General features: G+C 44.0%; 1 pseudogene; it reads right to left on the reverse strand.

Moving 5' to 3' along the window:
* On the reverse strand, positions 1–27826 carry LOC144120328 (uncharacterized; annotated as a pseudogene).

Raw genomic sequence — 27826 nt, forward strand, 5'->3', positions numbered from 1 at the left:
CTAGTTGATGAGTGCGTGCTTGAAATGGCCTTGTAATTATATACTTTCCAACGGCAAGAAATGTGCATCTGTGTCTTTCTTAGGAAGAAAATACTTGATCTACTGCTTTGAGTTTTCTTTCTATATCCCCAATGCTCCGCTTAAATCGGGGTTCCACTTCAATGCACAGCTCGAAAAAAATTGTTAGGAGGAAGTGTAAATCACTCAATTAAAGCAAGCATTCTTGAAGTAAACAGCATACATTTGAAAGCAGTTGTCAGTATTTTAACAGAAATAAATTTTTTTTTCCTCATGCAAGTAAATCTGAGTGCAATTTATTTTGGTTTTCAATAAATTAATTAATGTTTTAACACATCACAAGACCTCATTTCTTCACCAATCGTAATTTTTTAACCAGCTGCCTGCTCTTTACTGCAGCAGGGTATATGGCAATGCTCAGTTATTATATTCTTGCGATGTTCACTTACAATTTTTTTAGCAAGAATTACTGGGGCAGGGGATCATCATGGCATTTACAACGGTACTCGTACGTTATTTCAAGCAGGCATCGTATTCTTTCTGCGTCGAGTGCCACTGTAGTCAGGTCAACAGATCTCAAGGCCTAAAACACGTCACGATAAGTCGCAAATATGAGGTGCATGTGCCTAATTATATGGCATCAGAATTTTGTATTAGAGCTAACCTCTAGCTCGACAACAGCATTCTCTTTTGTGACCGCTGAAGCAGGCATAGAATAAGTCGCAAGTGCTGCATTTTTCATCCTCCTGTGCTTTTGCACTTTCTCGGCTACTGACAGCTTCCTTATATTTAGGCTCTAAAAATTATATAGACACATTTTTCCTTATGCAGTGGTGTCGACAACCTTGACAGTCATGTATTTTAAACACCTGAATAAACTTGCAAGTAGACAATACATATCAGTATTGTTGACCATTGATGTTGATTGGCTAATGAAGGAAAGTTTTATGTGGTACTAACTGGTTGACAGCATATAAATGTTGGGACAAATATCATTAACTCTGTGTTGAATACAGGAGGATTAATATACGCAAGTAAATATAGAGCATAGCAGACAGCCTCATCAAAGACAGCACCTCCTTTGACATCAAGAGCCTTGTGAAGGCATATTAGCACATGAAATGGCAGTATAAACAGTGGATCTCTTTCAGAAGCAGCATCACCTTGCTTTACAAATCAGGTACGCCAAAGTGTACTTACATAAGCACTAGTTTTTGTATCCGAAAGTTGGCTGTCAGCTGTGCTTTTGCTCATAACACAAAAGAAGTGGATATTTTGAGGCAAGTGCATCACCAAGAGTTTTGTACATTAAGCGCCTTTCACCTTTGTTCCCGCTAGTAAGGAAATTATGTTCACTAGAATGAAAATAATGCGGCCGTTTTAAGCAACGAGACACTTCTTTCTAGCCTTTGCCGTAGGAAACAGCCAATGTTGCAATTATGCAATATCTGCAAAGGTCACTTAAATAAACAAATTTTGATTAAGATTTAGGCTCAGGTTAAATTATACCTGCTGACAAGATGGGTTTTCTTTTTCAGCATGAACTAGAGGGACCGCAAAAAGGGAAAAAGAAATATTGCATGATTGCTTTCCCAGTGCGATGTAACTGCTTAACTCAGCATTTTTAAACAAGTTGTGGATTCTAAATCGCTCACTTGCTCTGCAAATTTGCTACCATGTGTCCTAATTTGCGACTTCTTACAGAGCAGTAGTGCATTTTTAAGCCCTGTATTAAGTTTTGCGGTCCTCTTATAATTCAGGAAAATGTTTCAGCGACTACTTTTGAAAATTGCTAGAAATATTAGTCAAAAAAGAAAAACTATTTTAGGAACATATTCTGAGCCGAGGTGAGTACAACATACTGTAATCTTTCTTCAAAATATATTTATTTCCAGTTACTTCAAATTTACTAGTTAACTAATTAAGCAACCAAATAGGGTGGTTGGTGCCAATGGAGAGTTTGTACTATATAATGACCAAGGTGAAAAGAATTTTTAATACGCTATCGCAAAGTTACTTTTATGCACAAAACCTAAACTGAACGCGACAAATGTACGGAAAAATAGGTGGAAATGCAGTGTTTGCTGATGCCTGGTTGCAGTGACTACAGCACTAAATTTCATCTACTCAGTTGGATTATATCATGCATCTTCTTTTGCTGCTTCGCACAAAATTAACAGCCACGTAGTTAGCTATGAGTGTCGTATTATTTGCACTAAGTAGCAAACCCAAAGAATGCACATGACATTGCAAAATAGCAAATATTGTTAGGATAGATGGCATTGTTATTGCAACACGCAAAAAGGGGGTCACGTTCCCACCGAGCTTATTGCTCAATAAATTAGTGTTTCGTTGCTTCGAAAACTGATGTGACACCACCACTGATCCCTGCAATATAGGCTCATGAGTGAGACTCAGTTAATGCCTATGTGGCCAGAGGAACGTTTTGAGAATAAATTATACTCGCCAAGAGTGAGTTCGTACGGGAAATTAGGTTTGTTATTAAAGAAAATCTTCTTATCATTTACCCCAACACAACCATACGACTACAGCACAAAAACTCAGGTTTCTCGGAGACCTAGTCACTGAAGTAAAAAAAATGATTCCATTATTATAATTGCCTTCTACGGGTCGATTTGTCAATTGCCCTTATCTTTCAATACTTTTTTGTGTTCCAAATGTTTTTCAAGGATATATTGGAAGTGTTCGCTGAAACACTCGGTATATCAGCAAGGTGCACTACATTAAACGAAGAACAAACAAGAAAAACTTACTCCAGGGACAATGCCAGTTGCACCCGAAGCTGCCATGACAGCCTTTTTTGTGACCTGTCCGAAAGAGCATTCCCTCGCATGATTGGTTGAACACACTCAGAGAATTCTGGCATGCTTGCAAGGAGCCAGTCTACGAATTCCTAAAAGGAAACAAACTAAGGTTTATTCAATGAAAACCTGCAATAACACACTCAAGTTTTTTTTTTTATTTCAGTAAGCAAGATCAGGGATAAAACATTTCGAAACCACCGGCATTATAACAAAGGTGACTCATAATGACATTTTGTAATAGAATACAAATAGTCATCTCTTTCATAAGTATACAATGGCCAGGGATACAAAAGGAGTTCAGGTTTGATGACAACATTATGTTGTGTCTTCATAAGTACAAATGCATTCACTCGCTTTCAATAACTCACTTTAGCCAAGACTAGAAGAGTGATGAAAATCTTTCCTTCCGAAGGTAGAAATGTTTCAACTTCACCACACATTGGAAGGTAATTTTGTTACAACACAAGCACATCAGAGTTTGAGATTCTGACACCATAGTCAAAGGCTGAACGCTGTTTGGCCTACAACAGCTGTTTGGCCTACAGCAGCAGGATGCAGTCCACACGGCAAAAACGCAGAAAACACACAGGCCGACCACCTGTGATGGAACCGAGAGCGTTCGGAGTGTGCTCGTTCGAATTCTACCAGCTGATGCACCCCAATCCTCCCACAACCAATACGCTAATTCGCCGAAGAAAATGTAAGCGCTGCTGGCTGCGTTTCTGTGTTTCGCTTTTAGCACTTGTGTATTTGAACTGTTGAGTTAGAAATATACGCAGACGGATGGTGAAATGATACCAGCTTTCGAAGCGCTTCTCTACGGTTCGCAACGAGACTTCGAATGTCCACTAGCGCTCGGTAACGCGAGGCTGGACATCTGCGAAGCAGCTTCGGTTTAACTGACGGCGTGTACTCGCTGATAACTGATACTACATGGTTCGGCCCAAGCTTGCCACAGAGTAGACGCGCCTCTTTTAGAGGCCAAAGAAATACGAAGCTGGTTGTTTTCTGCTCATAGCTTTTCACTTTGCAGTTTTGTTTTAGGCACAAAGTAGAAAGATGGCGGGTTCCTTAGTAAACTGTCAACGTTCAATGAAACAATAAAAGCAGATCTCTCTGGGTCTTCAAACGTCTACAAGGTTTCAAGTGTCCAGGGGCGCGCGATAACACGAAGCCATACAGCTGTGTAGCACATTTGGTAAGGAACCGACGGCGTATATGTTCGCTGATAGTTGATACGAAAAAATATTTTCACCGCATATGCGTGCTTCTGCCAAAGAGGACAAAAGCATCTGTTCCGTATCGATTTTATATAAAGCTTTACCTTTTCTGTGTTTGACGTTTTGTTTTGACCACTATAATGCAGAAGTATGCCGGTTTCCTTTAACGATATCACGAGCCTGCTTAGTGTTTCTCTTTGCTTTTCTTACAATGAAAACAAGAACAGGTGACTAGAAATCTTCTGCTCAGTAAGTTCCAATTAAAACTCAGAACGTGCTTAGAGTGCATAACTTGAAATTGTGCCGAAACGTACGAGACGTGAGAGTTTGCCCACGTTGACAGCTCTGGAGACTCATCTATGTCTCTCGAACTCATCTGGATGCATGGTTCGTGAGCCAACAAGCCAACACTAGTGCTTTCAGTAAATGCTATTATATTGTAACGAAACGTTCGTCCATGATGGCACGGCGGCTCCGCCGCATCGAGGAAGGGGGCCGATGGACGGCATTAGTTAATTTATTAAAGATGAGGCCGAACGTTAGTTAAACCGAACGAACTGATATAGATCAAACAACAAAGCAGTCAGTCATAGTACGCAGCATCTTCTGAGCAAAGGCCCCGAGCAGCACCTCGGATGGTCGCCGTTCCTCTTGGACTTTGCACCAAAACCCCTCTGAAATACGACTGCCCAGGATTTCGGGCACCCTTTTGGTGACCAATCGGTAATGCGCTTGTAGAAGCCAATGAGAAGGATTTCTTTAAAAGCGAAGAACTAATTGCACGCCGGTGCCCACGAAATTCTTTACTCTCGAGCACCACGTAGATTCCAGGAAGACGTGACGCATTTTCACTTGATACACAAACACAAAAACGGCAACCGAAACCCAACGATAGCAAAGACAATCGGTAGAGCACGCAACGCTCCGTCCGTGCTCCCAGCCGTCGCCACCCGTTTAAGGGACATTCGGTCTGTCACGCGGTGCGTTGTCCGGAGCCATAAGTTAACGCGCCCGCAAACCCCCAAGTGACCGTGTATTAAAAGACTTTCGTTTGGCGGCTGGGACGAGAACTTCTGACTCGCTCCTGTGCAGCCAGTTAACCATATTTCTCGTAAACCTTGAATTGGCAGAGAGATGTGGAGTAATACGTTGATAACTCTGCTGCCGCCATCAATTAAACAGCCGCGCATGCGGTTTCGTATCGAATTGTAGTACCGAGATTTAAAGGCAGAGTGTGCGCAGGGTTAGGAAGAGACGTCCCTCATGCCTTTGACGGATCACCACTTATTTCGGGGTCGTTGCGAACTGTGCCTGGTGCAGTGTAGTTGAAAAAATTTTATTCTCGATAAGAGAAAGGGGAGGGGGGATAAGCAGGATGGAGGTGTCCTCACTGGAGGACCCCAGCGGCTCTAACGCATCTGTCAAGAACACTATCTCATGCACTGCATAAAACAGACTGCGCCTGCACATGTTCTGTCAACAGCCGCACAAATACTGCAACCCGAGGCGGAATGAAGCTTCAAGAGCGTGAAGCACCGTCATTAATAAACAAGTTCTATAGAAGTGCCGTTTAATATCGTACCGCAGCCCCACTCAGCAAGCGTCCATTTTCATGAATACAAAAAACATGCCTTATACAAAGCACAAGTGCACATAAAAGCCCGCATCGGCGAACAAGAAAAAACGTTCTCACAAAAAAACAACAAGAACTTGTGGGCAGAAATTACAAATATGTTTCTTGAGCCCACTAACCTTGGAAACCACTAGGCTGCAGAATATGCTGCGGCGCTTATGCAACTCCACTGTCTTGCTCTGGGCCACCTAGGTAAAATACGAAGTAAAACGCGCGACAGAATCATTTGGCAAAAAAAATAAAACGAAATTCACACCGTCTGTACCCCACTGAATCCTCAGCAGGACATGTTGCATAAATTTCTTTGGCGCCAAACTTTCAATATTACTTTTTATCGCCAGTTATATCACCAAAATCTTATGGTGGACCAATCAATCGATAATCAAATAAACGACGTGCAAGTTCCAGCATTCAGATTCAAAACAAAAGTAGCGCCGTGCATTTCAAGCGTTCTCTTTTCTAGGTATGCAATAATGCGCGCACGCATGCAAGCGATCAAGAATTAGCGCTGGATTACCCCCGTATTATCGCACCTAATGACCCCAAAGACATACTGCAACAATAGTCTAAAAATAATATTCTGGATTACCGAACTAATTGACAGGAAACCTCACGCAATAGGTGACTAAGGCATTCGAACTGCTGAACCAGATTTCGCTTCGAAGTGCACTCAACGAGCCTTACAAATGAAGCTGTTCTGGCAAACAAAGAAAATACGCGCTTTAACAAGCATGAAACAAATGACTTCGCAAGTCGTTATTGTGCACATGGTAAAAAGAAAGGCCACTCACCCAAGTCTGTTATTCTTCCATGAATCCCTGGAACGTGATTGAAGCAGACATAACGAATAGCGCAGCGTGCGGAGCCATATGCTGAGCACACGACGACGTAGCGTCTACAGACACAGTGAGGTTCGTTGAAGCTGCCGCGCAGTGTAAGTACCGCACAGGTCCGTGCTGCATAGCGGCATTATACTGACGCGGTGCGCCCCAAACAAACCACTTAAGAAACGACACCAAAAGACGGCGTGGTTCACGAACGGTTCCAAGTCTAGTTTGAAGAACAAAGCAGGCTCCGCAACGTTGCAACGTCCGCGCCTTCCCGTTGTCTAGACTTGGCGGCGTGCAACGATGCCAAGCGTGAAGCAGGAGCTCGCTTTTCATTGGCTGAAGCGCCGGCCGTCTGCGCATGCGCGTCTCACGCATACTGGAGCGGCCGTCGTGTAATATTATGAGTAGTTCTTTGCCAATTACTCGTTTCTTGGGGGCCGCCGTTCGTACCATGGGCGCATTACGTTTTGACTTGCGATATATATTTGCCACCTGAAATGATACATTGGAAGCGTATGTAGAGAGCCGCAAGAAGGGAAGTCGAATCGCGCACTCGGCAGCCCGCAAATGCGGTTACGTACGCTGTCGCCTTGCGCTGCCCTTCCATGTGTCTGCTTTTTGACCATTAATTGCGACCATTGTAATCGCGTATCAGTTCGAGGAAGATGAGAAAGAGGCTGTATCCCAGGCATCTAAAAATTACGTGTAATTGGAAATATTTCTTTATTAACGCTTATTCGTGCAATAAAACCGGAACAAAACATGCTTAGGGAAGTACACGTTGGGTTTATTTGCAAAACTCATGGATAAGAATCGAACATTTCAGATGTGTTCTCTCATATTCAGCAGCAAAATAGTGCATTTACATTGCATTCGCAGCCTCCTTTGGTAAAAGTGAAGACAGATATCTAATAACGCGCGATTCAATGTGACTGCGACCCAAAACAGTAGTATCGGCTTCATGCGATTGCTTACGTTGATGTCTCCGGCATATTAAAGCATCTACCTTGCGGTCGAAACCGCAGCCCCACTGCATCCGAAAAGCACATTCCCGCACATAAAGCAGCATACGTCTTCTATATATGTGCACATCTCCTGGCTTGTCGACGCATATGTTACCTTGCTGCTCAAAGGTTACTGCACGAAGGTTACTTGGTGAATTTTTCATCGTAACCTTTGAAACGGTTGACTTTTGGCCGTTGTAACCTTTGAGCACCACAAAAATAAAGAAAGCATAATGAACACATAAAAAACCTCAATTGTAACCTTTGTGACAAAAGTTGCTCACGTCCAAAAGTTACGTTATAGGTTACTGTGTTTAGAGTGATATAGGTGTGTATGTATTGTTTGAGATAATACGTGACAAAAAACCGGGACAGCTACGAGTTGAGGCCCGAAATATCACTCTGCCTTTAAGTCTGGCATGCACTGCATGCATATACGTGTGTCCTGCACTCACAACATTTCATTGTTATTTATGTTCACTGCTAAATTGAGTAAGCGTGTTGTTGTGTCTGTGTACAAAAACTAATCTTCGCCAACAATAATTAGAAAGCAATGCCGTAGAGTTTACTACGACAATTGCAATAAGTAGTTAGCAGAGAATAGACTCATAACAAAGAAAATTTGCAGGTCGCTTAATTGTGGTTACCCGAAGACATTGCGGTAGCATTGTGTCTTCTGTCTAATCTCCCACCATTTCGCGTGGTTCTGATGACGCCTCCACACGCACGGATGGAGAGGTGATCAACCCCGCTTTCAACCTGCAACGTGAGAGACTGGCAGTTTAACACGCGTTAACGCGGGTAGGTGAGAAAGACGAAGACATTGCAAGTGCAGCTCCATTGTGTGAGGTCCACAACAACAACAACAACAGCTCCAGAGCTTGGCAGTTCATACAGGCAGGATGTTTGGATTTCTCCCAACTGATCGTTCTTTTGAAGGAAGTGTATCAGCCGACTGACTTCAAATCGGAGTGCCATTCCCTCTTAGTGATGCGCTCAGCCTTACCTCGCATCTGGTCACATCTGCTGCTCAGCCTTATTGCGATATGTTTCGTGGCGTGTTTTAGAAGCTTTGTAAATAATTTAGTGGATTTAAATAGAATATATTGTCCATGTAAAAATACCATGCTTAAAAAATCTGTGGCGTTGGCGTAGTGGTTAGAAGCTGCAGCCAGCGGAACTGATTTTTTAGCGCCGCTGCGGGTTCGGATCTAGCTCCTCCAGATGTGAAGTTTTCTTATTTGTTTAGTGTCTTTCCCCAGTGCGATGCCGGCTTTCCGCTGCAGTAAGGCTCTTATGCTGTCGCTTAAAATAAAACATTATTCAGGCCACTTGAACATCAAACAGGAACGTTAAATGCAGCATTAGCGCTGAGTGATGGTAATCACTATCTCACCGAGTCTTGAGTGAACGGTTGCTTTGGTGGCCAATTTAGTACTCTAGCGCTTCCACCCGTGCAAAAGCTTTTGTCTGTCTGTCTAGCACGTGAGCCACCTTCCGCACGTGACGCTATGACGTTATCACTGCTGCCCATCGGATTGAGAGGAAACTGCCCACCGTGCCAGTTCAATTATAAATTAGTAGCGACGGCTTCCTCATGAAGAACATGGGTCTCATAAGCCCCACCGATTGTAGCACCTGTCATCGCAAGGCAGTGGCGCGTACCTTCACCGCTGTACCTCTGCTCCAGGAGCGGAATCAGGACACCCATGGACCTTTCAGTGCAGAGAATTGGCCAGTACAAGTACAGTATAAGTATAAAATGATGCAATATCACTCAAACTTACGTAATGCAATATATCAAACGAACTAAGCCTGTTCAGGTCAAGCAGAAGCATAGAAAGTAAAGTTAAACCATGTAAAACAAGTTTGAATAGTGCTAGCGCACGATAATCTGTGGTTAACCCAAAGCTAAATCGCACGTGATTTTTTCGCTTGAACGTCTACGAATTACCCAAAGGCTGAGTGTCAATTCCCTAGCGTGCCAGCACGAAATTTGGTTCATAAAATCAGGCGCGTGATTACGTCGTCACGCGACCGGGACAGAAATAAACCAAGAAATGTTCCTGTTATATGGAGAGTAGTACAAATTTCTCTTTTTCAGCACCACGTGCAATGCAAGGTGTATCTAGCAATGATTCAGACCAAGGAAATAAAGCTGGTGCTTTATTTCCGCGGTATGACTACGTGGTTGGCTTTGCTCACCACATTGTGGCACCGCTTTCCTATACCGCAATTATAGCAAAAATAGAAAGATACGATTGTTCTGAGCTACTCATAGTGGGAATGAAAACTTCCACACCAACGCCACCAACACGCTTTGATTTGACAGTGGAATTTCGTTGAACTATTTTTGCGGTGCAGCGAATTCTTTTAAACTTCAATAAGCTGAAATCCAACTTCGTTCCGGGAAACAAGGCTTAGAACTTGGAAGTTCAATAGCCTTACTAGGTATAATTTCTACATGCTTTACCCTGCACTCTGATCATCTGACAGACTCAGGGCTGATAATGAAAATTCTAACTGCGCTACCACGGTTCCCGTCGGACCTGCGGCCACCCGCACGGCCCGGCCAGTGCCTCATTGTTAGCGCACTATACAGGTTCTGTCACGTAAAAATTTACGCATTTTTTTAAATAGGCTTCTTTAGTTAATAATAATAATAATAATTGGTTTTTGGGGAAAGGAAATGGCGCAGTATCTGTCTCATATATCTTTGGACACCTGAACCGCGCCGTAGAGGAAGGGATAAAGGAGGGAGTGAAAGAAGAAAGGAAGAATAGGTGCCGTAGTGGAGGGCTCCGGAATAATTTCGACCACCTGGGGATCATTAACGTGCACTGACATCGCACAGCACACGGGCGCCTTAGCGTTTTTCCTCCATAAAAACGCAGCCGCCGCGGTCGGGTTTCTTTAGTTACAAGATGGGTTTTTTCGTCACAGCATTTTCGGCTGTGTAGTAGATCGTGGTGACAGAGAAGGTGTGCGGCTCCCCGCCTTTCGTGTTCGCCTCGTGTACCTCCAAACGGCAGAAACTACGTCTTCCCCGGGAACCCTCACCCTAAGGACAGACTCTCGAAAGCGGAAATTCATAACGGGCTGGTCAGAAAAAAGCGCTAGTCGAGTACGATTCAAGCCGTTTACCTCGACCTCAGGCCGTGCATCTTGCCCTCTCTCGCCCTCACCTGATCATGTCTTCCCCGTTTCGCACTCACTTCACCATGTCTTTCCTCTCTTTCCTCACGAATTTTCATGCGCCTATTCTCCCTCACCCTCATCTCACCGAAAGAAATCCGTATGAGGTGAGGGTGAGGGCGCCCTCATGAGGGTTGGCCCTCGTGAAGACGCCCATCTCTGCACACAACGCCGAGCCGAGCAGACGACAGGCACACATGCACACACGGGAAGCGCGGGACGCCTGGCACGAAGAGGTAACGAGTGCGGACCGCAGCGCCGCAGCGATCACTGCGGTGTTGGCATTAATAGTGGAAACAACCTGGGTCAGAGGGCGCTACGGATGGATAAATGGATGGAAGGTAGGAGCGTCCCCTTTGAAACGTGGTAATGGCAGTTGCCACCATGGTGAGCTTTTTTCTCTTTATTTTTGTTTAACTATGTTGCGTTATTAAAATCCGCCATTTTTTTTTAATGCGTCTTCCTACACTTTTATCTTGGTCACCTCTCTGCTTTTGAGCCACCAATCTTCCAATCGCTTTTTGCTAATTTCCACCGTTGTTTTATTTACATGACTATTGTTATCTCTGTACGCTAAGGCCTCAGGAACAGTGGCTGTGCCTGCATCGATATCGGGATGGAAACCTTCACTTTTTAGTATCAGGTGTTCTTTTGTTTCTACGGATTTATCACACGCAGCACATGTGTCATCTTCTTCGCTAAATTTCTTTTTATAGCTGCGCGTTCTAAGACGTCCTGAGCTAGTTTCAAAGAGTATGGCACTGTTTCTAGAGTTAAAATCAAACGCTTCCTTCCTGATCTGCCTTTTCCAGTATCGATATAGTTCTATACACTATGCTTCTTTTCCATTGAATCTATCCAATTTTTACCTTCCGCGTTTTTAGCCTCTCGTTTTATGCTCTTTCTTTAGCTATGCGTTTCAAATAGCACGAATGGTCCCCAATCATAGTTCTGGATAAAGTAGGCTAAAATAAAGTACTGGTCACGCCGGAAGAAGTCGCGACAACTAGCGACAAGCGCCGGTCGCACGCGATGTCAGCAGCCCGGCTGTCAAGTGTTTTTCAGGCGAGCGGTCGTTATCGGCGCTTCCCACAGATTGTCACGCTGCGTTAACAAGCACGGGCACAACCGGTACAAATAAAAAGAGATTATTTAATAGAACTAAAGCGCAGAATTCGTTTTATGTCATGCAAACGAGCCCTAGCTGTTCGTACGCAGCGATGTAAACAACAGTAGCTTGGTTTGGGCTAGTTGGTAACAGTTCTTAGAAAACATAGCGCAAAAAGGGCACGGACGACACAGAAGTGGACAGGACAGGCGCTAACTTGCAACTTTATATTTCGAAAAGCCACCACGTCTAATATATAGGAGCCGATCACCACCATCACCACCATATGAGTGCAACCAACCGTCCTCGTCGGCGCACTCTTGGGGAAATTTCATCCTCACGCGGTAAATGTTCATTGGTGTACTATTATCTGCAAGCACTTACTTAGACAGAAGAGGGGCAATTTCTAAACAAACAGCAAGAAAAAGCGAGCAGCGAGTATCGAGATGAACAGCCACAGAGCCGAAAGCAGTCGCGCGGCTTTGGGCGGGGCGAAGCGATGACGGCGGCGACGCCTGTTGGTCGGTTCGGGCTGTGTTCGCGTATCGAAGGAATTCCAAATTCTGGAATGTCTCCGCGGAGCACCGTCGACTCGAATGTCATCTGAGCCGAATGCCGTTGAAAAACTTCGTGTAGCAGCGGAAGTTCGGCAGTCGAGCCGAATGACATTCGGTTCGAAGGCATTCGAAACGCCCGTGTAGTAGGGGTATTACTCTTATCAAACTCGTGGACTTTATCGCGGAGGTGTTTCGAAGGAGGGAGGTTGGAGAACGATTTTGCATGTGAGCGGCAGTTATAAAACATGAAACGGAAGGAATTGTCTGTTTGGCCTATGTATCGCATTTGGCAGTCGCCACACTCCAGCATGCAGACAACGTTGCTGGAATCGCAGTTTAAATATTCCCGGATATAATGTTTGAAATTTCAGTGAGTGCTTTAGTCAGTGCTGTGGATTACATGTATTTGCAAACCTGGCAGCGGTTTTTTCCGCATGATGTACAACCCACAGCCCTCGGTTTATTAATTGTGGAATGGGCAACATGGTTTTGTAAATTTTTGATCTTATTTATGTATCTTCGGGGACCACTGACCATATTTTGGAAAGCCAGTCACTCTTTTCTATGATATTGAAGTGAATTCTTTGATTTTATTAATGTTCAGGAGGATGTTTGTGAAGGTTAGTATAAGATTAGAGCGCTGTGATGTTGGCTGGGATTCCTCAGAGACGTGATTATGATTACTTGCTTCCGCCCTTTTAATGGCATCGTTTATTATAAAGTGCGGGTAATATTTTCTTTAGAATGTCTATCATGCGATTAGCGTTTTCGTGAAAATATTTGGATCGTGAGAAAATTCTTTTGAGTGTGATGACCTGCGAATATGGCATTGAGTGTTGCAGTGGCATGAGTGGCAACTGTTGAAATGAAGATACTGTTGCCTGTTTACGGGTTTTTTGTAGCCGTTATTGATTAATTTACTTCCTTCAACTCGAACCGAAATATTCAGGAAGATAATTTTCTTGGTTCAGTAAGTGTGTGTTAAAGAGATATTTGGATGTATGTTGTTGAATGAGGTGATAAACTGGATGAGTTCGTCCTCGCTTTCTGTACAAGTTATGAACATGTCATCCAGAAAGCCTTTGTAAAAAGCTGGTTTGGTTGGATATGAGGAGAGAAAGTCTGATTGGAATTGTGCTCAAAATCAAACTGGCGTAATTTGGCGCCCATTTTTGTGCCCATAGCTGTACCGGTCGTTTGAAGGTAATATGAGGCGTTGAATTCATGTGTTAAGTTTAAGGACCGAATTGGCAAGTGTCTCGATTCAACTATAGGGGAGTCTAAAATTCTGTACTCTTTATATCCTGGGAACGTGGCCTGAATTCTGTCCATATGTGGAATGTTAGTGTAAAGTCCACGTCCACGTCCATAGTAACTAGGTTTTAATTTTGTGCAAAGAGCCTTTAATGAAAGGCACAGCACCCTCACCTCTATTCTGAAGTCACAGACCGACGAAAATACACAAAGCACCACTGACTGGGTCGAATGAAGTCATGCCCTGTTTGCATGCTCCATTAGGTACTTCCACTCCCGTGTCGCTCATCTTATGGTGTCCTAAGACCAGACAGCTTCTTTCTTTCTGTTTTTTCTTCTCCTTTATTTATCGTTTCTCTTTTATGGCTACTTCTTAAGCCGACGCCTTTTTACACTGGCAACATTCACTCGGGCACCTACCCTCCACCTGGTTTTCTTTCTCGCATAGTCCAGCCTCAACGGCTAAATCAGCGGCGCGTGCAATATTGCCGAATGCCGAGAAAAAAAATTGTTTAGGTTTCTTTGCTCTTTCTTCTGTTGCTATATACAACCTTTGTCCGTAAAGTTCCGATAATGAGTCCATTAAAAAAATACGTTTAATATTGAAATAATTTGTGCAGCACCGCTTCGAAATAGTCAGCTTGCAGACTATACGCAGCTTCCAACTATTCTTGAGGCCTTGGAAACAGTTGGAAAACGGTTCTTTTGGCAGGGCTGTCAGCTGCTTCATTGTGGCGTCTTGAATAGCCTCGTCGTTCACCATTTAGCGGCCTTTCACACGAGGAAACAGGAAAACATCGGATGGGGAGAGGTCAGGTGAGCATGGCTGATGGGGAAGTACAGTAATGCTGTGCTTGGCGAGAAATTTTGTTACGCTGAAATCAGTGTGCAGCTTTGCGTTATCGTGGAGAAGGCTCTATTGTCCAGATGCCCATAAGTCAGGGCGACAGCGTCGGAGTGCATCACGCATGTGTTGGAGCACGCGGATATAAAACTCCTGATTCACCGACGGCCATTTGGTGTCTGACACCTCTGGCATCTAAAAAAAATTATCAGCATCGTCTTTGTTTTGGCCTTCTGTCGCTGCACCTTTCTCGGCGCTGGAGAGCTTGTGAACCTCCATTCGGCGATCTGCCTCTTTTTTTGAGGATCGTATTGAAAAACTATGTTTCGTCTTTGCTATGATGCAGTCGACGAATGCAGCATCAATCTCTGTCTCGGAGATCAAATCAGCGCTCACTGACGCCCGAGTGTTCTTCTGGCCCTGTGTGAGGGAGTGCGACACAAGTCTGGCATTCAGCTTTCGTTTCCCAAAGCTCTCATGCAAAATTTGGTGGCGTGTGTTACTAATGTAGAGAGCATCTGATAGCATGCGGACTGTAATGGTGCGGTCCTGCGGTACGATTTCCCAGATCCGAGCCCCGTTGTTTTCATTCCGTGAGGTTGAAGGCGCCCCTGCCTTGTGTCGTCTTCCACCGACGTTCACCCCGAAACGAACCTCTTTTGTCACTCGAAAATTTGCGCCCGCGATAATGTCTCTTTGCCGTAAGCATCACGAAGGGGCTCATACGTCTTTCTGGCTGTCTTGCGAAGCTTCACGCAGAATTTTATGTTTACACGCTGTTCAAGGTGGACGTCCATCTCTCCACATTTATTCACAGTAGAATGCGCACACGAATACTGACAACGTGTGGATGGATGGATGGAAGGTAGGAGCGTCCCCTTTGAAACGGGGCAGTGTAGTTGCCACCGAGCTCAGTTTTTTTCCTTTATATTTGTTTAACTCTGCTGTCATTTGTTAATAAAATTCGCCATTTTCTTTAAAACACGTCTTCCTACTCTTTAAAACTGATGCCACCTCTCTGCTTTTGAGCCACCAATGCTCCAATCGCTTTTTGCTAATTCCCACCGCAGATTTACTTACATGACTATTGTTATCTCTAAACCCTAAGGCCTCAGGAAGAGTAACTGTGCCTGCATCGACATCGGGTTGGATACCATCACATTTTAGAATGAGGTGTTCTATTCATCCACAGATTAACCACACACAGCACATGTGTCATCTTCATGTGTCAGTCAGCGCTCTTTCCTGTCACTTCCTCGTTTCGCCTTCCGGCTTCTTCTTTAGCGCTGTTTTCACTATTGCAAATCTTCCTGGCTATCTGCTAACAGTACAATATCGTCCGCATACATTAAACCCTGTAGTCATTGCTCAACAACCTTTCCGCCTATTGTGTACGACAGATCATAACCTAGATTGCTTCCTTGTAGCCTTCTTTCCATACTTATCATATTGAGCATGATATTTTTTTATATGTAGTGCCATCTGGCGGGCCCCGCAGCAATTAACACAAATAGCTCAGGTGAGCCCGAAAATATTGCGCTACACATAAGAACCAAAATTTGTTTTGGGGAATAAATTCTAGAGAAGAAAATAAATCAGTCTCGCAACTTTATAGACAAAGGTTGCATACATAGTCTCGAGGAAGGACAGGCTCCGTCCGAAACGTCGACTCAAAATAAATCTGTCTAAATGAAGCGCTTCTCAACTTTGCATTCCATCCCTCTCTTTGTCAAAAAAAGAGCTGAGTTTACTGATTGCCGGTTATCGTTACAGCAGCCGTGTTACCGATCCTCTCATGATTTCTGTTTAAGCGTCTTCTCATCAGAATAACATTTCAGTTGTGAGTCATCGTTCGTGTGTGTCATACCTTCTTGTGTCTTTGTTTCATCGTTTCTGCCTTTAAGTTTCCTTACTGAGCACCGGCCAATCCCCCGTCGTGGGTATGTTCCGTGTCACTATGCGAACAAAAACAACAACAATCGCCACGGATGTCTCTCCGCAACCCGGCTGGCCTCGGCCTGTGTCTACTGCTGCTCCCGTTTCCCCTATTCCTTACAATAAGCCCCCGTCTTATAGTTGGTGGACGTGCCAGGTAACAGCCACGGAACTCCGCAGCCGTACTCTCTCGTCACCTGCGATGCCTGACGACGTTCAACTTAGAGCCGTGCAAGTGGGCCCTTCGGTTTTCTGTGCCGGCTCCCTTCGCCAACAGTACCCGGCCATCTTGAGCGGGAGCGATGAGCAGGGTGTCGAAGATTGGCTCACGTCTTACGAGTGGGTGAGCCTTTACAACATGGGACGATGTGGCAAAACTAATTAACATTGTTGTTTATCTCAGCGACGTGGCTAACCTGCGGCATCGGAACCATGAGGTGAACATTCGAACTTGGTCTGCTGTCAGGGCCACCTTTTCCGAAGTGTTCGGTCGTCCTGCTGTCCGGAAACTTCGCGCCTAGTAACGCTTGCGCGAACGGTCTCAGCCGGTTGGCGAAAGCTTCATAAGCTACATCGACGATGTCATTCTATGCAAACGTGTCAACCTGAACATGTCAGGAGTTGACAAGACTAAGCACATCTTGAAGGGTTTTGACGACGACACCTCTCAGTTGGTGTTAGCGCGCAACTTGCGCACCGTTGCTGAAGCCGTAACTCTGCCAAAGTTTCGAAGAGCTGCGCAAGCAGGGGATCCTGACTCGTCAGCACCCGCACCAGGTTGAGTCGTTTGCTGGGCTGACGTCAGCACCTAACACCTTTTCGCTGCTGCAACAAATCAAAGACTTCGTTCGGGAATGTTTGGCGCGTCAGCTTTATCTTCTGCCGAGCCCTACAGAGCGAGGTCCATATTTGGCTCCGGCTCTTCGACGCGCCATCCAAGAGCAGGTTGCCGATGCTCTACCGCCCCACCATCCGCCGTCATCTGTCGCCGCTCTACTGACATACGCCGACCTCGTCGCTATACCACCGCCCCAATGGCCGCTGCGCTGACATACGCAGACGTCGCCACCAGACCTCGATCGCGTACCTATCCTTCGCCTCCAGTGCCTGCGCTAGGGGCGGCTCCTTATCTTCGACCTGCTGCGCCACTGGCCAATCCCTGGCGCACCATCGACAACCGGCATATTTGTTACACTGGCAGCTTGCCTGATCATGTGGCTCTGCTATGTCGTCGTCGTCTCCCAGTCTGCGCGCCACCTTCTAAAGCTCCCGCGTACCGCCCTTCCAGAAGTCACTGCTCCGAGCCTGCTCAGCCGCCGTCTAGTCGTCATTGTTCACCAGAGCATTTGGCCCTTTCTAGGCACCGTTCACCTTCGCCGAGTGCTGCTCCATCTGTCCTATGCTACATCGCCCTAGCACTATACTCCGGAGGAAAACTAGGTGCCGCAGTTCCTGAGGCGAGAACTGCGTCCACGTCGAACTTTCCAAGGCCTCGCATATCACCTGCTAATCTGATCGAAGTTTCTGTCGAGGGTATTTCCGTCATGGCGCTTGTGAACACCGTTGCTGTGATTTCTGTTATGGGCGAAAAGTATTTTCGCTTGTTGAAGAAGGTGAAGACGCCAATTGCTGAACGCTGCGATTGTTGATACGCTGCGCACGGCCAGCACACGTCAAGCCGTCTGCAGTGTGTACCGCTCGAGTGGGGATACAGCGTGAAAGGGTGAAGTGAAGGGTGAAAGGGTGAAGAAGTGAGTAAGTGGCCATATTGCCCAACACTACCAGCAGTCTGGTCGGCTAAATAATGGCCAAATATTGCGGAATGACCACGCATACGAAGTAAAATAAATGGGGCAAGAGAAGACAAACGATATAGATCTTTTTTAATGGAAATAATTGTCAGGTTAAATGAAGTAACTTAAGACAGGGCATAAAGCAGAGATATAGAATCAGTGTATATAAATGAACGGGCATAGAAGCAGGGTTATTAATGCAAACGCAACAGCAGAATGGAATGCTACAAGCTCCGCGGCTTAGGCACTAGAGGGTGGTTCCAAGGATATAATAATAATAACTTGTTTATTTCCATCAGTGATGGGGGAGACTGCGGATAAAAGCCGCTTGACAACAAGCGACTTGACTGAAGCCCGCAGCCTCCCTACAAAGCAGGCAGCGATAGGACAACAACAACAAAAAAATAAAACAAAGAACTCGCAGAAAGCACAATATTCAAAATTAATGCACGCACACTTGATAGTCACAACAGGTAAACATAACAAAAGGCAAGATAACACTTTTAGTTGTTATTGTAAGCAAGGATTGTTAATGAAATGTTGGCGTAGGGTTCGTACACAAATCGTATGCAAATCTATACCTGATTTGTGAAATGAATTTAAAAGGGTTGGCAGTGTGTATGACACTTTTTGCCTGGAATAATTTACCCGCGCAGTGACCACTTTCCACGGTTCTGTGTAACGGGTGGTGTAGGAATGTGTGTTTTTATCGAGATCTGATAATTCATGAAAAAACTTGAGATTTTCTTTCACCTCCCGTTTGAAAGCCAGACTTAACTTATAGTTATAAAGATTAAACGCGCGTATTATGTTTGCTTTCGAAAATAGCTGTGAAGTATGGGAATGATACGGTACATTAAAAAGTGCTCGAACAATTTTTTTTTGAAGTATATGTATTCTTTCAAGATTTGTACGTGTCGTGGTACCCCATACCAATACACAATAATACAAAGAAGAAAAAAAGAGAGTATTGTAAATAAGAAGCTTTATATTGAAAGGTAATATAGCTCTGTGTCGCGCCGTCATACCAACAATACGAGATAGCTTCCCTGACACAGATTCAATGTGCGCATCCCAAAGCATATTTTGTGTGAAGATAACTCCAAGTATTTTAACACTACTATCTATTTCGATTTTTTCGTTCTCGTAAAGAAGGGTGATTAGACTGCTGTTTATTTGCTTCGATTTCGGTCTGAAAATTACGGCTTTTGTCTTTTTTGTATTAATTTGTAGACTGTTTGCTGCGGACCATTTATGAAGGGATCTTAGAGCAGAGTTGGCTTTATTCTGAAGGCTACTAGGTTCAGGTGATGAAAAAAATATACTAGCGTCATCAGCGTATAAAATATATTTTGCATCTCTGTAGATATGAACTAAGTCATTTATATAGACTATAAAAAGGAACGGGCCAAGAATACTGCCTTGAGGAACACCTCTGTTGATTTGTTTCAAATCTGAACGGCAGTTCTCTATTTGTACATATTGATGGCGATGATCTAGGTATGATTTTATGAGATTTTGACTGTGTCCTCGAACGCCGTAAGTCTCAAGCTTTTCAAGTAATATGGAATGATGGATGCAATCAAATGCTTTAGTGAAATCTATGTAAAGGCCGAGCACAAAATTCTTGTTGTCAAACTGCGACAGAATAAATTCTTTTTGCTCAAGTAGTGCTAATTCCGTCGATCCGCGTTTTTTAAATAAGATTATGCTTATCAAAAAAATTAGACATTTGCATATGTATTAGCTTCTCTAATCCCTTGGATAGCACCGGTAAAATGGAAATAGGCCTGTAATTTTTGATATCGTTTACGTCACCTTTCTTAAACAGGACCGAAACTCTTGCAATCTGCATCCTCCTCGGAAAGATAGCGCTCGCCAAAGACATATTAAAGATACAAGTGAGATATGGAGAAAGAATATCGAGCACATATTTGATTGGCCGGACCTGCATGCCTTCTACGTCGCAACTTGAGCTATTTTTGAGTGAAAGGAAAACTGACTGTACCTCAAGTTCCGTAAAAGGGCGAAAAAAAAGTGAAAATTGATTTCTATCAGGCAGTAATGTCGAAATATCAGTCGATGCACAACTATTGGAGTAGCCCACAAAATAATCGTTAAACGTGTTTGCTAGAGCAATTCCCGATATTTCTTTGCCACCAAGAAGTAGCTTTTCTACACGCGGAGATGACCTGCGACGATTCAAGAGGGTATTTAACTTCTGCCATAAAATATCAGGTTTATTCGAGCAGCTGTCAAATTCGGCATGAAAATAGAATTTCCTATGCACTTTTAGTTTTCTGTTCAGTTTGTTTCTAAATGATTTATATTCCTTTAATACGCATGGATCCTTGGTCTTAATAAACTTGTGGTAGAGTGCATTTTTACAATTTATTTGTTTTAACAATTCGGGAGTTATCCATGGCTTTCTTATCTTTTTACCCACTCTAAACTTCGGTTCTGGGAAATGGCGCTTATATATTCGAGAGATCTCATCAATAAGCTTGCTGTACGCGATGTCTACGTTATCTGTTTCCAGAATTTCCTTCATGTCGCAACACTGTAACTCAGCTCTGAAACTATCTAAACCAGTCTGTGTAATGGTCTGGAGGGAAACGTACTGATGCTTTTTGTTTGATATAAGATTATGTTTTCTTAACAGAAAAAATATTGGAAGGTGGTCACTTAGGTCGTATGATATTACACCACTAGCAGCGTTTGTAGAATCGGCATTTGTAATAAACATATCAAGGAGCGTTTCGCTTTCGGTTGTGATCCTAGTTGGCGCACGGATGACATTTTCATATCCGTTTGAGGTTAAAATGGTTAGCATGGCCTTTTGCGGTGCAGAGATGGTCAACATGTCAATATTGAAATCCCCGGCAGACACCAAGTAATTACCAGTTTCTGAAGTAAATGACAGCAGTTGCTCATAAAAAGAAAAGAAGCTAGAAAGGTTTCCATGTGGTGGTCTGTAGCAAACAGAAAACGTATAGTCATTCACGCAAGCTGTTATAATTTCAAAATCATCACAGCAGATACAAAAGTCGGAAAGCAACTCGCAGTTCACATGCTCTCTTAACAACAGCATTACACCACCGCCCCGACGATTTGTTCGATTCACACTGTACGACCGGTAGGACGGAAAATTGGGCAGCTCGCGGTCATCCCTGCACCAAGTTTCACTAAGCATGACTGCATCAAACAAAAAATTAAAACCAGTGATGAAGTCATATATGTCGGTTTCTTTGCTGTACAGCGAGCGAACGTTTAGGTGAAGGCATTTCAGTGAAACAGCATGGTGACTTGAGACAAAGGTGTTTAACTCATGCGGAAGAATTTGACTGTGACTAGCCATTTTTAACAAAAATTAATCTTGACACGGTCTATAGTCAGCAGGCTTAGGTGGGAAGGTCTGACCTGTGACGCACTACTACCACAGAGTCACCGTCGGCTTTGCGCAGCAAGATTTTTCCGTTCCTGTGCCACACGTACTTGCACTCGTTTTGTTTGGCCCAATCCTTAGCCTCTCGAAGCAGTTGCCGGCTTTGACTGGTCATGTTTTCTTGGATGAACAGGTTAGATTTCTCTTCTTTTAGTTTAAATCGGTTATTCAGCCATTGATCTCTGATAGATTGCCTGATATACCGAACGATTATACCTGGTATTTTTCCAGGTTTGCATGGGAGGCGGTGAATAGCGGCGACGTCTGTTTCAGCAAGTGCAGGAACCTCAATCAAACTGGCAACAGAGTTTACTTTTAGAAGCAAATTTTCATTCTCAGAAACACCAACACCGTGAATTTCTAAATTTAGCTTCCGGTTTCTCCACTCTAAGTCGTTCAAATCTGCCTCAAGTCTTCTAGTTGCATCGTCACAAGCGCGAGTGTTCTGTTCAAGGTGTTCTAGCCTTTTCCGTATTTCTTTTGATTCTTTTTCCTGTGCAGCTAGTCGCGTCAACATTTCGTCGTACTTGTCCGACATGAGCTGCACCGACCGTTCGATGCTTGGCACAGTTTCTTTGAGCGGCAACAACTCGTCCAACTTTTGGCTTATAACAGCTAGAATAGACCTGATATCAGTAAGTTCTTCAGCTGTCGGTCTCCCTTCTGTGCTTTCGGCATTTTTTCCATCATCTTTGCAGATAGAGCAGGTCCACTTTTGTTTGGCGGATTCAGATTTCTTTTTATACTGTTTTTCTGATATTCCGGCACATGCTCCAACATGGAAAAAGTGGCTACATTCACCACACGACAGAGACAGTTCATCCGGGCTAATAGGCTCGTTACACGCAGGACATACATTGTGCGCAGGCATAGAAGCAGAAAATGCAGCACAGAGAAACAAAAAAAATTCAATTTTACGTGGCAGCAGCGGAAGAATAGACAACACACTAAGAACGAGAGCAAATTTTTACAGGGCGTGGACTAACCTGCGTAGACAGGCGACAATCAACAGATGTGCCGTGTGCGCTACCGCTGCTGCCAAAAGGTTGCTGTCCTCAGGGGTCGACGGCTTTATAGCGAAGACTGGTGATGGTAGTGGCACCCAGCGGTGAAAATCGTTGGTTTCCTCAGCTGGAGATAGCAGCACAGTCGAGCAATCACCACGTGCAGGTGACACACGGCGCGATGCAGCACGATAGCCGGGAGATGGGCGTCACGTAGGCTACAGCCAGGAAGACAGCGGCCGATGAAGAATCTGCGTAGACAGGCGACAATCAACAGATGTGCCGTGTGCGCTACCGCTGCTGCCAAAAGGTTGCTGTCCTCAGGGGTCGACGGCTTTATAGCGAAGACTGGTGATGGTAGTGGCACCCAGCGGTGAAAATCGTTGGTTTCCTCAGCTGGAGATAGCAGCACAGTCGAGCAATCACCACGTGCAGGTGACACACGGCGCGATGCAGCACGACAGCCGGGAGATGGGCGTCACGTAGGCTACAGCCAGGAAGACAGCGGCCGATGAAGAATCTGCGTAGACAGGCGACAATCAACAGATGTGCCGTGTGCGCTACCGCTGCTGCCATATGCGATGAATATATAAAATATTTTGTGTGGAGGCAAGAACAACAAAAGCAGCACCAGCAGAGTGATTAATGAAAGACCCGTCAGTGTAAATATGCAGTTGGCGTTGACAAGAAAAGGCCAAGGCGCTCCATCGACGCCGATGTTCCTACGCAGCATAGAAAATAGCTTTTATTTATTTACTTTATTTATTGCAAGAACCTGCAGCGCCCATGAGGCATTATTTTAAGGGGGATATAGCTACATACAATAACGCATGCAAAGAAGATATTGGGAAACATGTCAGCAAGGTAACATAACATACTAAAAGAAGAAAAAAGAAGTCACAAGTAGTATGAGTGATACATAACATACATCGACATAGCGCTGGTAAACGCACGAGACCTGGAAGAAATACTTCAGATCATCATTTCAACAGCACTTTGGAAATCAGGCGCACAGACCACATCATTCAGAAGTTATTCTAGTCCAGAATTGTGTTAGAGAAAAACGAATAATTAAATACATTAATGCGGCATTGATAACTCTTAATCATCTTCGTGTTGTCTAGTCTATCCGAAATATAAGCTGGCTGCTTTAGATAAGTGTTTTTATTAATACCGGTACAATCGTTGTAAATGCTGTGCAAGAACTTCAGCCTGCAGATTTAATGTTTCTTTTAGTACCTGGGGAGAGCTTTTGAAATTTCGTTGGAAAAAATACAAAACACGAGAAGCTTTGGCAGCTTTCATGTCAACGTGGGCTGTCCAGTCTAGGGATGCTGTGAGTATAACCCCAAGATATTTAACCTTATCTATAGTGTGGATAGTGTCATGGTTTAAGAGGTACGATCCAAAAATTTCCTTTTTTTGTTTGTAAATTGCACATCGAAACACTTAGATACATTCATTGCCATGCACCACTTCAATCACCAGTCACAATTTCTGTCAAGGTCAGCCTGTAACAAGCACATATCATCAAGGCACGTGACAAGGGAATACAAAACGCAATCGTCAGCATATAGTCTGACAGTGGATCTGAAGCCGACAGGTACGTCACTGATGAATATCAGAAGTAACGGTCCGAGCACAGAACCCTGTGGCACTCCAGATAAAACATCAACACGCGAGGATGACGCACCATTGATTACCACCTGCTGCTGGCGTGCGCTTAAGTAATCTTTTAGCCAACCGATCAGGTAGTAAAGAAGACCAAGGCATGATATTTTTTGTAGAAGAAGGTGGTGCGGCACAACATAAAAAGCCTTCTTAAAATTTAGAAAAATAGCGTCTACCTGAAAACAGTTGTTTATCCTGGATGCAATGTCATGAATGAACTCAGCTGCGTTGCACATGACAGCCCTGAGCGAAAACCGTGCTGCGCTGATGTGAAAAAAACTGTTACTTTGAAGGTGTTTTGCAAGTCAAGAATATATTATGTGCTCCAGGGTTTTGCAGCATTCAAGGTGTTTTGCAAGTCAATAATAGATTATGTGCTCCAGGGTTTTGCAGCAAACAGCTGTCAAAGATATGGGGCGGTAATTGGAGACCTGGTTGCGAACACCTTTTTTCGTGAACTGGTGTGACATTGGCTATTATCCAATCTTTAGGTAGTTTCGCGCTCTGCAGTGCCTTGTTGAATAAAGTATCCAAAAATGGACTACTATGCTCTGCGCAGTACTGTAGAATATAGTTAAGAATGCCGTCAGGACCAGTTGCGGACTGCGCATTTAGGTTTTGTAGCAATGATTCGACACCTTGTTCGGTTAAAACCTTATTTGTCATTGCATTCAGCTGTTCCTGCTGTTCCGTAATTGCGTCTGAGCACCAAACTGAGAAGACGGAATGAAAATATACATTGAAACATTCGGCTCGTGCTCTGTCATCTTTCAATAAATTGTCGCCATCCTTAATGGCCGGAATACCAACAACATTCTTTTTGTTGCATTTGATAAAGCGCCACACTTCTTTCGGGTTCGTTTTTAGTTGGTCTGCCTATGAGGAGAGGTACAATTGCTTTGCTGCCTTTAGAAGCTGTTATATACATTGATGCCACTGCGCTATTTTTTACAGGAGATACATTAGAGGATCTGGAGGGCAAAATTAACGAAGAACTTAGTAAAATTTCCCAGTGGTTCGTAAACAATCGGCTGACACTTAACACCGAGAAAACAGAGTATACTTTATTTCACTCAAGGAAAAAGAATATTAGCTGTGATAACTTATTTCTAACCTTAAACGGTACGTATTTGCTTAATGTCTCCCAAACCAAGTACCTGGGCGTAGTTTTTGAATCGGACATGCATTGGAAGCAGCAAATTAAGAATGTTTGCTCTAAGTTAGCTTATGGCTGTCATATTTTATTAAGGGCGAGGGAATGTTTTCGTTCACCGATTTTACGCATATTGTACTTCGCGTTTGTCCATAGTCACTTATGTTACTACCTAGAGACATGGGGCGGTGCTGTTCGTACCATAACCTTTGCAAAGACAATTGACCCTAGCCGACAACTCTTTCAAGAACTGCGAATATTACCGGTATCAGTTGCATACAAACTAAATATAGCTCAAATAATAAACACAGTAATAAGAACTAATGTTTCAATTCCTCTTAGACTGTATAGATCGCCGCTGAGACAAAAAAGAGCCGCCACTAATAATAAATTTAACCTACCGCCTTGTCATAACACTTACGGTCAAAGGTTATTAGAGTACAATGGTGCCCAGATATGAAATGAGATTCCCGATGACATCACACTCGAACATAATTTTTCGGCCTTATTGAAAAAATTTTGTCTGCCCAGAACTGTGGGACTCAATGCGTTTGTGCTTAGTTTTGTACATTTAAAAACCATTTTTTGTTGTTTTTCAGAATATGTATAAGATTAACATATTTGCAATGCCGCTATTGTAGCATCTCACGTCGTTTTGTACATGCATTTTGAATGTCTGCCATTCTTTAGTTAATATTATGTATTTGGACCTTTCACTAGCCGAGCTGGCTATGTATCCAATTAAGTTTTGATGTATTGATTTTATAAAATAAAATGATGATGATGATGAAAAAAAATTAACTCTTAATGTTTCCCGTCAGAATTTTCAGTCGTGCGTAAACAGATGAGTTCTTTGTTTTAAAAAAAAAAAAACTTTTATAAATCTGAGCTTTCTTTCTAGTTGATGCACGCATTCTTTTATTGATCCATGGTTTATCCGCTCGTTTATTAGGTGACATCAGCCTTCCGGGAATAAACTGAACAACGAGAGACAGCCGCTTATTCTTGAATGTTGTCCACAGTTCGTCTACATCACAGGATATAGAACTGTCTATGAAAACCATAAAAAATGATTAAAGTTTCCTAATTATGGCTTCATAGGAACCTGTTTCATACATATAAATTTTCTATGACATTGCTCCGGCATTCCTACTCGTTTGCATACGGCTGTAGCCGCCACCACTTCATGATCGCTAATTCCAAGTGTGGCTACTACGTCTTTTACCAGATCTCTTAGTAGAAAAGAGCAAATCTAAAGTATTGCCACCCTTCGATAAAACACGCGCAGGAAAGTCCACAAATTGACGCATCCCATAAACAGTTACAATTTCATATAGTGCGCAGTGATGTTCCGAACGACTCCCTTCAGGATATTGGTTGTTCCATGTGATGTCTGGCAAGTTAAAGTCGGTCCCTAGCAGGTTAGGTTCAGAAGCTACAATGGACAGCGAGCGGGAGAGGCTAAGTAAATGATCATTACTAGTGGAAGTAGGCGGCCTGTAGAAGGAGCCCCCGGTAAGACTGTTTCCGACCGAAAGGATTAATTTGCACCAAACAGATTCTGAGCGGTCATCACCACAGTCCAGAGGCACACTCTGTATTCGGTTATGCACGCGAACAAAGACGCCCCCGCCATGTGCATTACGGTCCTTGCGATAAGCTGTGTACCCAGACGGGAAAACTTCAGTGCTTGAAATATCGGAGTTGAGCCACGACTCCGTGCCAAGGACAGCATCAGGCTGCGAAATGTGAACTAGGCAGGAGAATTTCACAGTCTTATTCTTTTTACTTCTGCAGTTAACAATAATGACGGACAGTTGATCATAAGTAACTGAGCAATGACTTGGAGCGGCATGGTTTTGTTGCTATTGCACAAGTTCCCGAATTGAACCAGTAGTATCAGCATACACATAGGTTTTCCCTGCATTGTTAATCGGTCGAGCTTAAGAGTGTATTTGAAATCGTGCTCCTTTGCATAGGCAATTAGCTTCACCCTCCTTTCTTCGATTCCGCTCTTCCTTCGGCGCTCACCAATGTTCCTTGGGCCGAACTTCCACCGCCACCCATTGTATCCACACTGCTGCCCACGCGCCGCAGCGGCAGCGCCCCTACACATGTATCGAGACGGCGGGCCACGGATTGGTCCGTGCATTGGTCACGGGTGGTCGACTGCACGTGGCCCGGCCCGGGCCTGGCCGGCGACAGCATCCACACGACGGACCAAAATCGTAGGCGACAAGGCGGGCCAAAGCTCTGTGATCCGCTTGCAGCAGCACTCTTCTCACCGTTCGCCATTCGGCGCCGAGACCAAGCGGAATCCGCAGCCGTAGCAGACAT

This window comes from Amblyomma americanum, chromosome 2, assembly GCF_052857255.1.
Source record: "Amblyomma americanum isolate KBUSLIRL-KWMA chromosome 2, ASM5285725v1, whole genome shotgun sequence".
In the NCBI taxonomy this organism is placed as follows: domain Eukaryota; kingdom Metazoa; phylum Arthropoda; class Arachnida; order Ixodida; family Ixodidae; genus Amblyomma; species Amblyomma americanum.